The 16384-nt window shown below is 36.5% G+C and overlaps 1 pseudogene; it reads right to left on the bottom strand.

The window, feature by feature from the left end:
* Positions 1-3127: 3127 nt before the first annotated feature.
* Positions 3128-5747, bottom strand: LOC103333361 (beta-galactosidase 15 pseudogene; annotated as a pseudogene).
* Between the last annotated feature and the right edge of the window lie 10637 nt (positions 5748-16384).

Below are 16384 nucleotides of genomic sequence, written 5' to 3'. Positions count from 1 at the left end.
AAAGGTAGAATAGGAAAGAGAAAGAACAAAAAAGAATAAAATTGATTAATGATATTAAAAAAGAAAAGGGCGTGTAAGTAGAGAAAAAAGGAGTGGGAAAATCAGCTCCCTATTTTAATATTATCTTCATCATGTATTTAATGCGAATTATGGTTTTTTGGCCTTGATTTTATTCAAAAATTGAATTAAAAGAGAAATTAAAGCATTTATAGGGAGCTGTCATTTATGCGGCTGGATTTTATAACTCTCTAAAGTAGTGAGTATGGTTGGAGTTGAAATTTTATAGGGAGCTCCTAAAGTAGATTTATAGTGTTTTTAGCTAAATTTTAACTAAAAAATAGGAAGCATGATTATAAATGCTTACCAAAACACTTACTGTTCCTTGTAATCTAAAGGGCTTGATAGTGGTACAATTTGGTTGGAGTGGACATCAATACAGCTGATATGAACCGTAATGGTCTGTTGGTTTGGTTTGGTTTTGACAGAAGAAAAAAAAGTCACACGATTTAAGACCAAACTAAGCTGTAATGGATTGCTTTGGTTGCGGTTTTGAGCTTTTGCAAATCGGCCTAAACCAAATTGAACCATTTACTCGTATTTTTTTTATATTTATTTTATTTTACATGTGGAACTAGATAAGGATGTTGAATTATTTGAAATTTAATGGAACTTCGAAGTTATTCATCTTTAAATTGTAACTATATTAGTCATTGAATTTTGAATATCACGTTGGTTTAATTAATGCGCTAGAAAATGAAAAATATATAGGAATTTATGAATTTTTGTTGTTGTAATTGGCCTAACAAAGTTGATGTTAATGTTTTGCTCTATCAACCCTACTTATTTTCATCAGTCATACTTTTAGAAATTTCAAATGTAACGTGGCGTACATATTTTGTTTTTAAACTAGAAAAACTTAACAGACCAAATTACGAACAATTGGGTAAATATTGTACACCGTTCAATTCACAACTCATAATGTCAAACTGCAACTCCCTAAGTTGCTATGCAGTGTCTGGACAATTTTCCCTTTGATCCTGGAGATTAGAAGAGCAAGTTCGTTTTTCAACAATCTTGAGTGGAGTTGGATCCCTCGTGAGAAGAATCGAGCTGCTTATGTTGCAGCTTCGATTGGTGCTAAGGCGGTGGATCTGCAAAGTTAGGCCAACAGGCTACCTCCGTCCTTACAGCGTGTCTTGGTTTCTGATGGCCTACGTTCCCCTCCAAGTTAATGTATGGCTTTTGTCCGGTATAGAAGCTCGGTCTAGCCTTGCCTTTGAGGTCTAGTTGCTTCTGTATCGGTTATAATGGTCTTGTTGTTTCTTTATGACTGTACTGTTTCTTTGTGCTTCTAGTTTGGGGCTTCTAATGAAATCAGATTATGTCAAAAAAATAAATAAAAAAGTTGTTGTAGTGCAGGAATTAAAACCATGCATATATATAGTACAAGACTAAGGATATTTGGACATCAACAACAGAAGCATAGCAACAGTATGTATGTATGTATGTATGATGTGAAATAGTACAAGATTGCAACTCCCTGGGGCAGCTGTCATAATTTCTCGCTGATCTGTTGCGAAACCACGCTGAAATTCGATATATCATCCTAACAAGGGCCATTATAATCTTCTGATTGCTGGGAAATTTCCTCCTCCTCTCCCTTTCTTAATTTTCTCTCATCTTTTTCTTCTTCATCTTCCGCTAGTAAATGTGGAGGAGACAGGTCCAAGTCACAGCGCTCCCATTCTTCCGCGGTCATAGCAATTGAACGGTAGTCTGTCCCAGCCATTGCTAAAGCTTCTAATGAAACTGACATGATTCGTCTGCAGGCTCTAACAAAATATATATACGACAGAGAAAAAGCTTCGTAAATGCTAGCTTCAATTGGTTTGATCGATAATGAGCTGATCAATTACCAGACAATGAGTTTATATATGCTCCCAATTCTCATCATCACAAAGAAGTGTATCGGTTTCGTATACTTTATATGAGATCACGGGAAGAACATAAAAATCAAATGGTTTCCGTACACTTCAGATTCACAGAGGGAAACTGATGGCACACTATTATTTGAAGATGAAATGTTGTTCTCGTGAACATGGGTCCTATTTGCTTTGATCATTAACCTTCTTTTGTATGAAGGCTTAGCCTTATGAGGTCACACTTTACTCTTTGGTATTTAGATGCGGACATCTTGCAGTAGATATCCACTGATGAAAAGCATGATGCAATTATAATTAAACTTGACTAGTAGGCATTTTTGCATCTACGTGTACTAATGCGAAGTACTTGAAAAGTAATATTCAATTGCTTGCATTAGAGGGAATTGAATCCTAGATGTTTAAGTCTAACATGATAACCTTCTCTCCCTCACCACTTGGGCGAACCCAATGGCTTGTAATGAATACACCAGAGAGAAATGCATCTATACTAGAATATTTGGCTTCAGATATGATTCTTGTTTGTGCTCTTTATTATAAAATACACAAATTATTGTGCTCTCTGTGTCAAATGCCATGGTGCACCCACACTAAACTGGCCAGTTTTTTCTGTAGGAATTTCTATTGTTCATATAGCACAAATTCATCATTTGTGGCAGAGGTTCGTCATTTGTGCGTCCGTTTAATTTTAAAATCGTGCTCAATAATAGTGTATATTTTCAAAGGATTTCATAGTAAATGGGGACCATAACCTTATAAATCAGTAGAAGAATAAAAATACTATATCACTTTTATGGATGAAGGGGCTGGTTTTTTGTGGTTTGAATCCACTCTATAATTAATAAATCAAATGTCTTCATATTTTTGGGGAGTTCTATCCTTTTGATACCAAAGTGGACAATATAGTTGAAGGAAGTTGAGGTTTCACTTCAAAATCAATTGGTAATGGGGGGGTAGCCCAACTCCTTGTAAGCCTTTGTTAGGTTATCAACTTTCCAATGTGGGACTTTTTACCTTCACACATTCTCACACGCCCCCGCACATGTGGCGAATTTTCAAGCCTAACACGTGGACAACACATATTGGGTGACGTGGAGCACGTATGGCCTTTGAACTTTCACACGTGGGCTAACACGCTCTGATACCATGAAGTTTATTTGCAGTAACTTCTCTCCTTCCATGAAGTCTTGTGTCATCAATGCTTTCAGGCCTCCACAGTCAGCCAAGAGATTCAGGTTCATCCTCAGCCTTGTTCACCATTTTCACCTTAACTGATGTTTGGGTGTTCACCTTTGCAGTGTTATAACTTATATCATTCAGTTTTGCAATCAGGAAGAATGCTAACAGACCAAGCAGGAATGTATTTGTTTCCTTGGAAAGTGATTGTATGACCAGTGGTGGAATTTGCATTGCCAAAAAAGTAGCTTGCTTAATCATTTGTTGCATACATAGCGGCTGAAACAGAGTTTCCAACATCGATGGTGGTAATATTGCCATGGGTGTGAGTATACTCCATGGATTTCAGAATGTCATGAAGTTGCTTCAAGTGACCCATTTTGGTTGATTCAAGTTACCATATTCATCAAGAGGAGCATCATAATCATAAGTTGTGGTAACGTATGCAGCTGCTGTTCGACCATGATACATGTTATAGTTCGGGAAAGTGCCTCCAGTTTGGAAGAACCTTGCAACAGAGAAGGCAAGATCCTCAGCAGTCCTAAGTGGTCTTTATCATCCCAGCTCTTGAACCAGCCGGTCCAATTCTCAGTCCACATTTTAAGGCTGTTGTCATTATTTGGTTTGAAATTATCACAGTACCAGCCATTGCATGTGTTTATCATTGGTTGGGGAGCATCACTTTGTCGGCACATAATTCCATGATACTCCAATAATGTCAAGAGATCGGCAAAATTTGAGCACCCGTTCATATATGCTTTGCCATCATCTCCATAGTATGATTGCACATTGCCATATTCATTCTCAATCAGAGCAATAATAATTGGGCCACCTTGGGATGGAAAAAGTTTCTCTTTTTTCATCATATCAACAGTCAAGGTGGTAAAATTCTTCATCCCATTCATGTAAACATCATTAGCAGTTTGAATCTCACATCTGGGCAGATTATGCAGCCAAACAGGAAGTCTTCCATTGTTCCATTCAGCACAAACGTATGGACTGATTCGAAGAATAGCATAATCCTTCATCTTGAACGGTTTTGAGAAACCTGACAAGGTCAAGATTACCAGTAAAATCATACCAGCGACGAAAGACATGATTAAGTCTGTCATGATTTGCATGACATTTGACTTGATTTTATTTGAATAATTCCCAAAACCCCCATTCCAAATAAGTGCTTATTTTGATTCCAGTTATACCCAAAAATACCTGCACTTGTGCACAACCCAGCATTAGCGTTTAGCAATCAACAGAAACCCTCTCACTGTCACCATGTACATTCAATCGACAGAACGATATTATTATTTCAGTCAAAGGTGTGAAACTAAAGTACGAAACACAAAACAGAAAGAAGAGCTATTTTTGTCATGATACATAGTTAGCCAGAAATATTCAAAATTCAAAATTCTATATATTCAATCTGGTCATGCATAATGCCCACTGAGTTCTCTCACAGTATGTATATGATAAGGCTGGGATAATTACATGGGTCATGTTTGTCAAGCAGCATTGGTAACTAATTTGGTATGTCCAGAAATTTTATTATTAATAATTTAACTTTTATACACAGAACGAGTATTCCCTGTCATATATATATATAGCTGTTGACATTTTGCAAAAGGGATTTACAGATGAAAGCTATCATGCAATTAAGCTTGGTAGCAAAAAGTTATGCATATCAAATTAAGTTAGAACCCTGTCCCTGTAGAGGAAGACAAGAAGAGAATCATGGGAGATCGTTTGCCTTGAATTGGAATTGGATCGTTCTTGACAACTGTATGAGAGAAATTCTGCCCTTCCTTTTTCATTCAAGAGCAAAGATATAGATAAGCTTTTTTTGGTTTTTTGTTTTTATTCAACACCATGTCGATATGTTATTGGCACATAACATGTTATGCAAATTCATATGTTAAATAAAGTATGAACGTCGTATCGAGAAAAAGCATATATATAGCGGTTCATGATTCCTTTTGTGTCTAATGTTGCTTGCATATTTATTAGCATTCTCTAGTTAATTCAGAATGCTAATGGTATTAATTTATTAACTTTTACTTCTTTAATCGATGGCAAGGGTATTCTAACACAAGTCAAGATCGGGTTGAGGCTAGGGCTTGAGACTTGAGATTGAGAAAGCCTATCTGTGCCATACTGTTATGTGTGTATAAATCGAACAAGATTTTGAGATTCATGCTCTGGACAACTTGTATTCTTACATGAATTTAAATCAATGCCTATCAAATTGGCAAACTATATTTACATGGCTTTTGATCTGTCTCTTGGAAAAATCAGCATTTTTTTTTCTTTCTTCCCCCACCCCCGGAAAAAAATGAATGAATTTAAATGTTAATAAATACATTTACAATTGGAAGTGGAGATTGGTTACAATGTTAGACATTGAAACACAGATTTAGCCCATTCAAGAAGCTTTCGCTTTGTGTAATCACTATCAAACGCCAACATATCATCAGCACGACTCTTTGTTCTGAGGAACTGATCAACATCAAAACTCTGCTCATCAGCTAATAGATAAGGTGGTGGATCTTTCAGGCCATCGTTCGACTCCCACTCTTCGAAGTTGATACCGCATTCCATGTAGTCTGCGCCCGCCATCGCCAAAGCTTCAATAGACATCGCTTACTTCTCTCTTCACAATCCCAGTGCTATTTCTTCTTCAATTCTTTTGTTTGTTTGCTTGTTAGTCATATATCTTGTTATGACGCAGGACATACATATATATATATATATATATATAGATATGGTTTCTGTTTAGGGTTCGTAATGTGAACTCACACGCACGGGATTTGCATTCATTTTTATGGATAATAAATTCAAAAAGGAATTGGTCAACCCAAAGACTCTGACTATCTATTAGTCTAAAACTCTTAGATGACTATATGCACAATGACAATGCAAGCAATTTGCTTCATCGTGGATGCAAATTGTACGTATTTGCATGTGAAGCGACTAGCTTTTCAGATGCTAGACAGAACATTTTGTCAACCAAAATGGTAGAGAAATATTCGTCAAGTACAATCTGGGTACTATTCTTTTGTTAGAAAATATACTGTCACATGTTGTGTTGACCACATAAAATGCTATGAATCAAACCTTCTCTCTCTGCAAAGTTGTCAAAAGCATATAGGTTACTACAAGGAGATGCATGAATTGGGCTTTTGGCATCCGTCATTCACCACGTTAAGTTTTGGTAATTTACTTCATGGAATCCGTGACTCTCTCCCTCTCAGAGCATTTCCATTTAAAAATTTTTGTTCTGGACTGTTGACTGAGTTCTCCCTCTTCCTACAAGGCTTGAAGTTGATTGGAGACCATCAATCTCTCACATATCTATAAGCTAGACTAAAGTTTAACACTTAGAATTGAAGTGGGTGCGTTTGAGATTCGTGGAAACTGTGGAATTTTAATATCAGCATTCTATGGTCGAAACTGCATCTGACAAATTTTGTCCGAATAAGTAATCATATCCTGTTCATTAGAAAAATAATAAATATGTTCCGCTTTTTGGTATACATGGTATATATTAGGTGTACAGATTTATCAACTGTTAATCAATAGATTAAGAGACTGTATAAATTGCGACACGCTGTTTGGTATAAATAGAAGGTATATATTAGGTGTACATATTTATCAACTGTTTATTAATACGTTAAGAGATTATATAAATTGCGAGCATGCAACTATTAGCAGCAAAGAACTTAGTAGATTGAATGATTGAATAATTTATGACTTAAGTAACCTGACGTGTATAAATTGCAAGCATGCAACTATTAGCGATAAAGAACTTAATAGATTGAATGATTGAATAACTTATGGCTTAAGTAACTTGACTCCAAATTTGGATTTTTGAGATTTGAAATACAAATTTCTCATGCAATTTTTCATATTTCTATTTCAATTTAATCCAAATCAATGTAATAACAACCTATTAACATTTCAATTTCCAATAAGAGCAAAAAACCCCAAATTTCACTAAGACAGTGACGTACACATGCACTAAAAGATTAATTATTTCTATAATAAAAAAATTATATTGTTTAACAACCCCATTTTTTAACAAGGTTTTCTATTCTTATCAGGTTGATAAAATATTAATAGTAATAATAATTATTATTATCTTCCGATTGTTGACCAAAAAATAATAATAATAATAATATTATTATTATTATTTAATTGCCATGCCAAACCGAAATGGCAGTTCAATATGATCGAATTTTGGGTTTTTGGGGACAAATGACCACCTAAACCAAAGCTAGAGAGTAAGAATATAGCCTTTATTTGTATTTTCTTATTTCATCGAGTAAAGTATATATAATTATTGACTCCAAGTCAGAGAGGAATACTAATTAAGGTCTGAAATGGTTTAATAATATAGCAGCCCCCGAATCTATCACCTTAAGCCTTGTGGTTTAGTTGACTCTGAGCTCACATGGTTATTACCTTATGGGAGTTTTGAAAATAGTAAAAGGTTGGGGGAGTTGTTTTAGGGCTCTTGTGCAATTTGGAGAACATTTAAGGATCGAATTGCAATGTCATATTTATGCTACAGAAACTTGCCGCCTCCTGCTTGTTTAGGCTACACGCCCTGCTTGAGTAGGGTAACACCTCATGCTTCCTTCAGCTGCTTGTCGCAACCTTCAGAGTTGGAATTGACTTGTGTTCTTGGACTACGGGCTTTAGAGCAACTCCACCGAGGAGCCCAAGCCCGGAGCTGGGGGGAGTCCAAGCCAAAAAGCCAGTTCTAGCGGGCCACTTTTGCCTGGCGAGAGGCGGAACCCACGAAGATGGGCTGGCACAAAGGTAGCTCTTGCCCGAGTTCGAGCTCGAGGGGTTGATGTCGCGTGTGCTCCACCAACAGCTAGAAGACAACTGTCGTCGTCTGGGCACTCCGATCGCCTACCCTCCTCCAATCCAATGGTGAGCTTTTTTTGATATAAAATTATGAAAAAAATTTGATTTAAAAAAAAAAAAAAAACCAAAAAATTCTGTAATTTTTTTCTATAAATACCTACCAATACTCTTCACTCTCAACACTAAATCCTCATGCATTTTCTTCTACTTCTACTACTATTCACTTTTTACTCAACATTTTATTCACTTTTAAATTGTATTTTTATTTATCATCTTATCCGAAAATTTTATCCGATTGAGATATGAATTTTATAATAAATATTGACACATACAAACCCAAAAATCTTATCTGAAAATACTATCCAAATTAATTGTTTAGGTAAACAAATTTGTGAAAAAATAAATAAATAAAAATGAATAGTATTTGCCCTTTGCCATGGCAAGGGAGGGACTAGGGCAGCTACTATTCACATGAATAGTAGTTGCCCTTGCAAATAGTATTTTGTGTTTCCATCCATTGCCATGGCTAAGGGCAATTACTATTCATTTTTTTATTTTTTTCACAAATTTTTTTACCTCAATAATTAATTTGGATAATATTTTCAGATAAGATTTCCAGGTTCCTACGTGTCAAGACTATTCATAATTTGATAAAATTTCCGGATAAGATTTTTGAGTTCAAATTTCGGATGAATTTCAAAATTCAAAAGGTATTTGAATTATTATATAAAGAAATCCAATACAAGTCATTAAGAATTACTACTACTAAAATAAAATACATGAATTACAACAACTTTAATAGAAAACATGAAAAATACAAATACATAAAAGGTATGCCAACTAATTTAATGGTTTTCATCATTTAACCAATCCGTGTTGCTAGGCTCATCATCCTGGAAAAGTCTTCTTCTCATAACATCCCTTCGTTCTAGCTTCCAAAATTGTTTTGTTCCAGGAGACATATGGCTTGTATCCATCGCTATGGTTTCCCGATCCGTCTTGTACTCATCTTTTTTGCTCAAATACTCCCTTTCTCGTGCATATTCGGCTTGAATCTTCATCTCGTTACCTTGGCGTTTCTGCTCCATTTCAATTCGTATGGTGTTCTGCCTTGCAATTTCCTCCAAAAACTTTGAATTATTATTGCTCGAATTACCCGCTTTCTTTGCCTTCGCAGCCTTTCGGCCAATGGGCCTCGGCTTCTTTTCGATGGGTGAGTCTTGACTCATAGGGGAATCGATAGGTGAATCCGATGTCATTGAATCACGAAGTGGCGCCTCGTTTAACATAACCTCGGGACCCGTGAGAATAATTATGAAACGCTTGCAATATTTCACCACCTCCCAATATTCATGATGGTTGAAAATTTTTTTGCCACCCCCAGTTGTACCGAACAACATCTGTGCTTGAATAATCTATTTAACAAAAAAATGGAAATGTAAGAAATATTTAAAATATATTGGATATGCAAGTAACAAAAAAATAAATAATGGAAATGCAATTAACCTTACAAATAAATTGGAAGTGCAAGAAATATTAAGAAACAATTGGAAATGCAAGAAATATTAACAAAATATTGAAAATGCAATAAATATTAACAATATATATATATTAGGACATTAAACTTAATAAAACGAAAATTACAAAATACTTACCTCGTTAGTACGATTTTCCCCGCTTCTATAGTTGTGCATCGCTTTTGACAAGGCATCTCTCCATTATCCCAACTTTTTATTGAGAATTTTAAACCTACTAGACAATGCCATTTCCATACGAGTCGACCTCAAAATTTTTTCACAAAATTCAGCATGAAGTTTTTTCCACATATGAAAAAATTTCATCTCATTGCCTGACATGGGACAATTACAAATTTGGAGCCAAGCCTCACACAAGGAAACATCTTCCATGATGCTCCATGCCCCTCCGGTTTCAATAGAAGAAGCCATAAAAATAAGAAATAAAAATACAAGGTGAAAGAGAGAAAAATGTTGAGTAAAGAGTGAATAATAGTAGAAGTAGAATAAAATGTATGAGGATTGGTGTTGAAAGTGAAGCGTATTGATAGGTATTTATAGAAGAAAAAAAAATCAGAATTTTTTAGTATTTTTTTAAAAAAAAATTGATTTTTTTTTTCTTCATAATTTTATTGCCAAAAAATGTCAGTGTTGGATTGGATTCGAGAAGGATCGGAGCGTGGGGCGTGACACGTGGCTTCTACCCGTTGGAGACGGCGTCAATAAGACGATGGTTTAAATCTTTTACCGTGGCGTGTAAAAAAATTAAACCCGTGATGACGCCGGACGTCGCACATGACGTCAAAACACGCGGCTCGACCTCAGGCTGAATAGCCTTCGGGCCAGCCCGACTTCGTGGGACCCACTCCCAGCCCGGGCTTGGGCTCACCATTGAACAGCGTGACCGATGGAACTGCTCTTAGGTGTCAGACTTAGAACCATTTGTGTCAGCTTGACTCCAGCTACTGCTTATCTTTGCAGATTAAATAACCTCAGGGAAAAACATAACTAAAGCTGCTAGGAAAGGAAGGACTGAAGTTGAGTAGCTCTAGGCTTGCTTTTTCCTTTGGGAAGAGATTGAAGTGTTCGGAGATTATAGTTTCAACCTTATTGTTTCAAGTAAGCTATCTATTGTGGTGTTTGTTTTGTTTGCTTCCATCTTTTTAAATCTCTTAGTTGCTTTGCTATTGAGTTGTTGTTCAGAATTATATTACTTCTCCTGATATCACAACCTTGTATCATTGTCAATTCAGTTCTGTATGCCTCATTTTCATTGTTAAAGGAGCTCAGAATTGAACATTGAATAGCATCTAAGTGTGCGGGTAATTCAGACCAACTGAATTACAGTGATCATGCCTTCTTTTGAAGGAGTCAGGACCTCTAACCAGCTGGTAATAAGGCTCATGTGACCACCATGGGAATAAGGACAGAAGCTATTTCATTGTTATTGTTTCTTTGCCTTCTACTATGAATCGTATTACAACACTTGAATTGTTTAGTTTCGTTTGTGTATTCTCTTTAGTTCAGTTTTCAGATATTGTATTGTTCTAATCCTCACACTCACTTGTGGCCATATATAGTTGTTTAGTGAGCAAAGCTCACCTTTTTTCCCTTCCATTTCAGATAATAGAACTTTGGCTCTCTGGTGATGTTTTAGCTACCCTATATAAGATACGATTGTTTTTGGAAAACTTTAGGCTTTAATGTTGTAGGAAACACCACGTATAAGAAGTCTATATGTTCAGTTTTGGTAACCTTGCAGATCCTGGTAGTTCTAATTGAGCAAGTTAATGAGTTTGACTTAATTGTCCGTTTTAGTGATTTTGGGTTGAACTCGGAGCATGACACCAAAACTCGACCATAAATTTAATTGTAACACTGGTTCATGAGTCCTTGTTTGTTCTCAAACTATTGGAAGTGAGGTATGTAAGAAGGTTTATTACATTAAACCTACTAAAGTGATCTTCTAATCAACTTAGGATTACAAAGACTTATTGTTTATTAGGAACTCAAAACCTATCTCGATTAGGCAAGCCTCAAACAGTGTTCAATAAGGATAATGAAGGCTTAAGGGTTCCTAGTTCTACAAGGATTGGAATGGATTAATCCTATAGCATGAAGGATATCTCTAAGTGTTTCTTGATGGGCAAGACACTTAGAGAGATGCATATAAATAGAAGGCTCCCTCCTAGATCCGAACAACACAACACATGCTAAACAGAAATTCACCCATCAGAGTTATAGCTATAAGGATCGGATTCTCGGAGAAGAACTTCTATACCTTGCCAACTGCTCCAAAGATCATCCACTCTTGCGCTGCACCATGTCGACTCAGTTAGTGTTAAACATGTTATGGCTTTAAGGAATTAACATGTGGTATCAGAGCTTAAGTTATATCATGTTATACCTAACAAAACTCGTGCAGGAAAATTGAGAATAAATAACTGACAGTTTTAAGTTATAAAGTATGAACATGATAACAGTATAAAGTATGAACTTTATCATGTTCTTAAAGTTTTCTACAGATCATTGCTTACAGTTCTTGTGCCGTGATTGAGTAAGTCGAGCGACTCAACCATTGCATGATCACTATATTCAAGGTTTATGATCGAATTTGCACCATGATGCAAAACATGTCGAAAGGCTTTCATCCAAAGATGTCAGATTTGATATGTCTTGCATCATGGTGGATCGACATGGAACATGGATAGATATGGATTAGTGAAAGGTTTTCTTCCGTCTAAAGATGTAGAAGATCTTTTGCTCAGGAAATCCACATCTACTCGTTTTCCAGTGTCAATAAGCATGCTTGAATCATTGTCCAAAGATGTGATTAAGTATGTTTGACTAAAGTTCTGGGGAAATTTATATATAAAGTGCTTATCTTGTTTTAAACATGTACAGTCAATCATAACTCGATTCAAACTCTCACTGGCTCAAATTATAAGAAATGGAGAGAAGATGTGAAATTGCTCTTGGACTTACTGGATTATGAGATGGTTCTTACTGATGAAGCTCTATCAAGACTGCGATTGATGCATCTCTGAGACTAAGACTAAATATGCAAAGTGGATTAAGGCCAACAAAATGGCAATTCTGATCATGAGGAGGTCTATTTCGAAGAGGTCGAGGCGTATTATTGAAACGAGAGTGCTAAGCTATTCATGGAAGCTATTGCAGAAAACTTCCAAGGATCCAAGAAAGCTGAAATTGGTACACTCATGAGCCGGTGTGAGATATGAAATACAATGGAGAAGGCTGCATAAGAACTCATATTCTGAACATGGTTGAGATAGGAAACAAGCTGAAGGCTCTAAAAGTCCATGTGGATGAAACCATGATGGTGCACTTTGCTATTAATTCTCTACCTAGCATTTTTAGACAATCAAAACTACTTATATTGCTCGAGAAGGAGATATGGTCATTGCTGATTTGATAGGTATATGTGTGCAGGAAGAACAAAGTATCGAAGGACAAAGGAAAAGAACAAGTGTATTTGGTGCAGGATACTAAGTTTAAACCAAAGGAATGGACCAAAAACAAGAACACAGATAAGCAGCAAAGGAAAGATGAGTCTGCAAAGGGCACGGGTCCAGAGGTTTGAAGTGTTTCTTCTGCAAGAAATTTGGACATTTAAAGAGAGATTGCAGAAGATACAAGCGCTGGTTGGACAAACAAAAGGGAAAAGGTAAGCATGAAAATGTCTCTGTGATTTATGAATCTAATACAGTTGAAGTTTTATCTAATTCATGGTGGTTAGACAGTGGTGCAACAGTTCATGTGACTAACTCTTTGCAGGGATTCAAAACAAAGAGGGTGCCAAACAAGGATGACTTGAAGGTGTTCGTGGGAAATGGAGAAAGAGTTAGAGTAGATTTTGTTGGTTTAGCTAGTCTTGAGTTGAGTCAGGTTTTATTTTGGAATTAGTTGATGCCGTTTATGTTCCTTCTATGACAAGGAATTTGTTATCAGTTAGCAAGCTTGTAAAATCAAACTTACAGTTTGAGTTTGATGAGTCCAGTTTCTCCATTTTCAAGTAAAAGTTTTATTGGTAATGGATTATTGATCGATGGAATGTTTCGTTTGAACTGCAAATTACCAAATCAAAGTACAGAGATGATAAATGTGTTAAGTTCAAAACACCTTTGTAATGCGAATCTTTCACACTATGGCATAAGAGACTTGGACATGTCTCAAAAGAAAGAATGAATCTCGAGCAAAGAATCAATTCTCCACCACTTAATCACCATGAACAAGATAAAACATGCATTGAATGTGCAAAAGGAAAGCTAACAAATCTCAGAAAGAAAGGGGCAATAAGAAGTGAGAAACTACTTGAGATAATACACACAGATATCTGCGGACCTTTTCCAGTTAATACACATGATGGTTTGTTATTTTATTACTTTTACAGATGATTTTTCAAGATATGGATATGTGTATCGATAACAGAAAAATCCAAAGCACTGGAAATGTTTAAAATCTACAAAGCAGAAGTGGAAAACCAGCTGGATTCTAAGATAAAAGTTGTAAGATCAGATAGGGGTGGAGAGTTCTATGGCAAGTTCACGAAAAAGGAAGAAATCCAGGACCTTTTGCAAACTTCCTCAGAAGAGGGCATTGTTGCACAATATACAAATCCTGGAACACTGACAGAATGGTGTTTCAGAAAGAAAAATAGAACCTTAATAGAGATGGTGAGAAGCATGATGTGTTGTGCAAAGCTTCCTACTTTTCTATGGGGAGAAGCTTTAAAAACTGCAAACTACCTTAGAATTCCCACCAAAGCTACAAACAACATACCCTACGAAATCTGGTGTAAAAGAAAGCCTAGCTTGGCTCATCTAAGGACCTGGGGATGCAAGGCAGAGGCAAAGCTGTACAATCCTATGCAGAAGAAACTTGATTCCAAAACAGTGAGCTGTTTCTTCATAGGATATCCAGATAGGACAAAAGGTTATAGGTTTTATTGTCCTAAAAATAACACTAGATTTGTGGAAACACAGAGAGCAATTTTTATTGAAGAAGAGGAGGAAGGATTAGATGAAACAGATTTTGTTTTTGATGAACTTTTGGAAACTAAGGAAACGTGAAAACCAAACAAGAGAAGTCATTATCTTACCTTTTGATGCCTTGAAGAAAACTACAGAATCGCTCCAGATCAGCCGAATCGAAGAAATGCGACAGATCGGCCAGAATCGGCTCCAGATCAGCCGAACTAGCTCCAGATTTACAGCTCAGGAGATCACAGAGACCTAAAAGGCCAGCCTTGTCAAATGACTACTTTGTTTACCTGCAAGAATCGAGCATGACATCAATATTGAGGAAGACCCTGCAACTTTCAAGCAGGCCATGGAAAGTGACAAAAGTTCACAGTGGTCTGCAGCCATGGAATCTGAACTAGAATCAATGAGCAAAAATGGAGTATGGAAACTAGTTAATTTGTCATTAGGATGCAAACCTATAGGATGCAAGTGGGTTTATAAAACCAAAAGGAATGCACAAGGACAAATAGACAGGTATAAAGCCGCATTAGTGGCAAAAGGTTACACACAAGAAGAGGAGTTGATTACAATGAAACTTTCTCCCCTGTATCAACTAAAGATTCATTTAGAGTCATAATGGCTTTGGTTGCTCATTTTGATCTGCATCTTCATCGGATGGACGTTAAGACTGCTTTCCTAAATGGAGAACTGATTGAAGAAATATATATGAAACAGCTGGATGGTTTTGGCTCAAGGGAAGAGAATTTAGTGTGCAAGCTGCAGAAATCAATATATGGTCTAAAATAGGCATCAAGACAATGGTATCTCAAGTTTGATGAAGTTGTTAAGTCCCAAGGCTTCATTGATAATCCATTGGATGAATGCATCTATATGAAATTCAATGGAAGGAATTTCATCCTCATGCTGCTATATGTGGATGACATTCTGCTAGCAAGTAGCAATCTGTCCATGTTACATGACACTAAAAGGATGTTGTCCGATCACTTTGATATGAGTGATTTGGGAGAGGCAAACTATGTTCTTGGAATAGAAATCAGCAGGGACAGAGAAAGGAAAATGATCGGCTTATGTCGGAAGGCATATATTGAGAAAGTGCTTAGAAGGTTCAACATGGGAAACTGTACAGGATGTGATGTTCCCTTCTCAAAAGGGGATAAATTGAGCAGTGAACAATCTCCTAAGACTGAGCAAGAGAGATTGGAGATGAAGGACAAGCCCTATGCATCACTAGTAGGAAGCTTGATGTATGCACAAGTCTGCACTAGACCAGACTTGGCATTCTGCATAAGTGTTCTTGGCAGATTTCAGTCTAATCCAGGTCAAGCACATTGGATTGCAGGCAAGAAAGTATTAAGATATTTGCAGAGAACTAAAGAGTACAAACTGGTCTATAGAAAGGTTGAAAATTTGCAGCTGGAAGGATATGCAGACGCAGACTTTTGCAGGATGCCAAGATACTAAGAAATGCACATCAGGAGTTGTTTTTCTATTTGCAGGTGCTGCAGTGGCATGGAAGAGCATGAAACAGCAGTATGTGTCAACCTCCACTATGCAAGCAGAATTCTTAGCAGTTTATGAAGCTACTTCAATGGCAATGTGGCTTAAAAATTTCATGTCTATGCTAAGAATTGTGGATTCAATACAGAAACCGATTCAGTTATGGAATGACAATACTGCGGCAGTATATTTTGCACAAGGAAATAAGAGATCAAATGGAATGAGGCATTTGCATTTAAAGTTCTTATCTGCGAAGGAAAAGATTCGAGATGGAGAGACTGCTCTAAGTCACATTGGCACAGATTTTATGATTGCAGATCCTTTGAATAAAGGGTTGTCTAATCATGTTTTTCACAGGCATGTGGCAAGCATGGGATTGCAATTC

This window comes from Prunus mume, linkage group LG1 (assembly GCF_029339155.1).
Source record: "Prunus mume cultivar Tortuosa linkage group LG1, ASM2933915v1, whole genome shotgun sequence".
NCBI classification, from domain to species: Eukaryota; Viridiplantae; Streptophyta; class Magnoliopsida; order Rosales; family Rosaceae; genus Prunus; species Prunus mume.
This window is presented reverse-complemented; position numbering and strand designations above follow the sequence as displayed.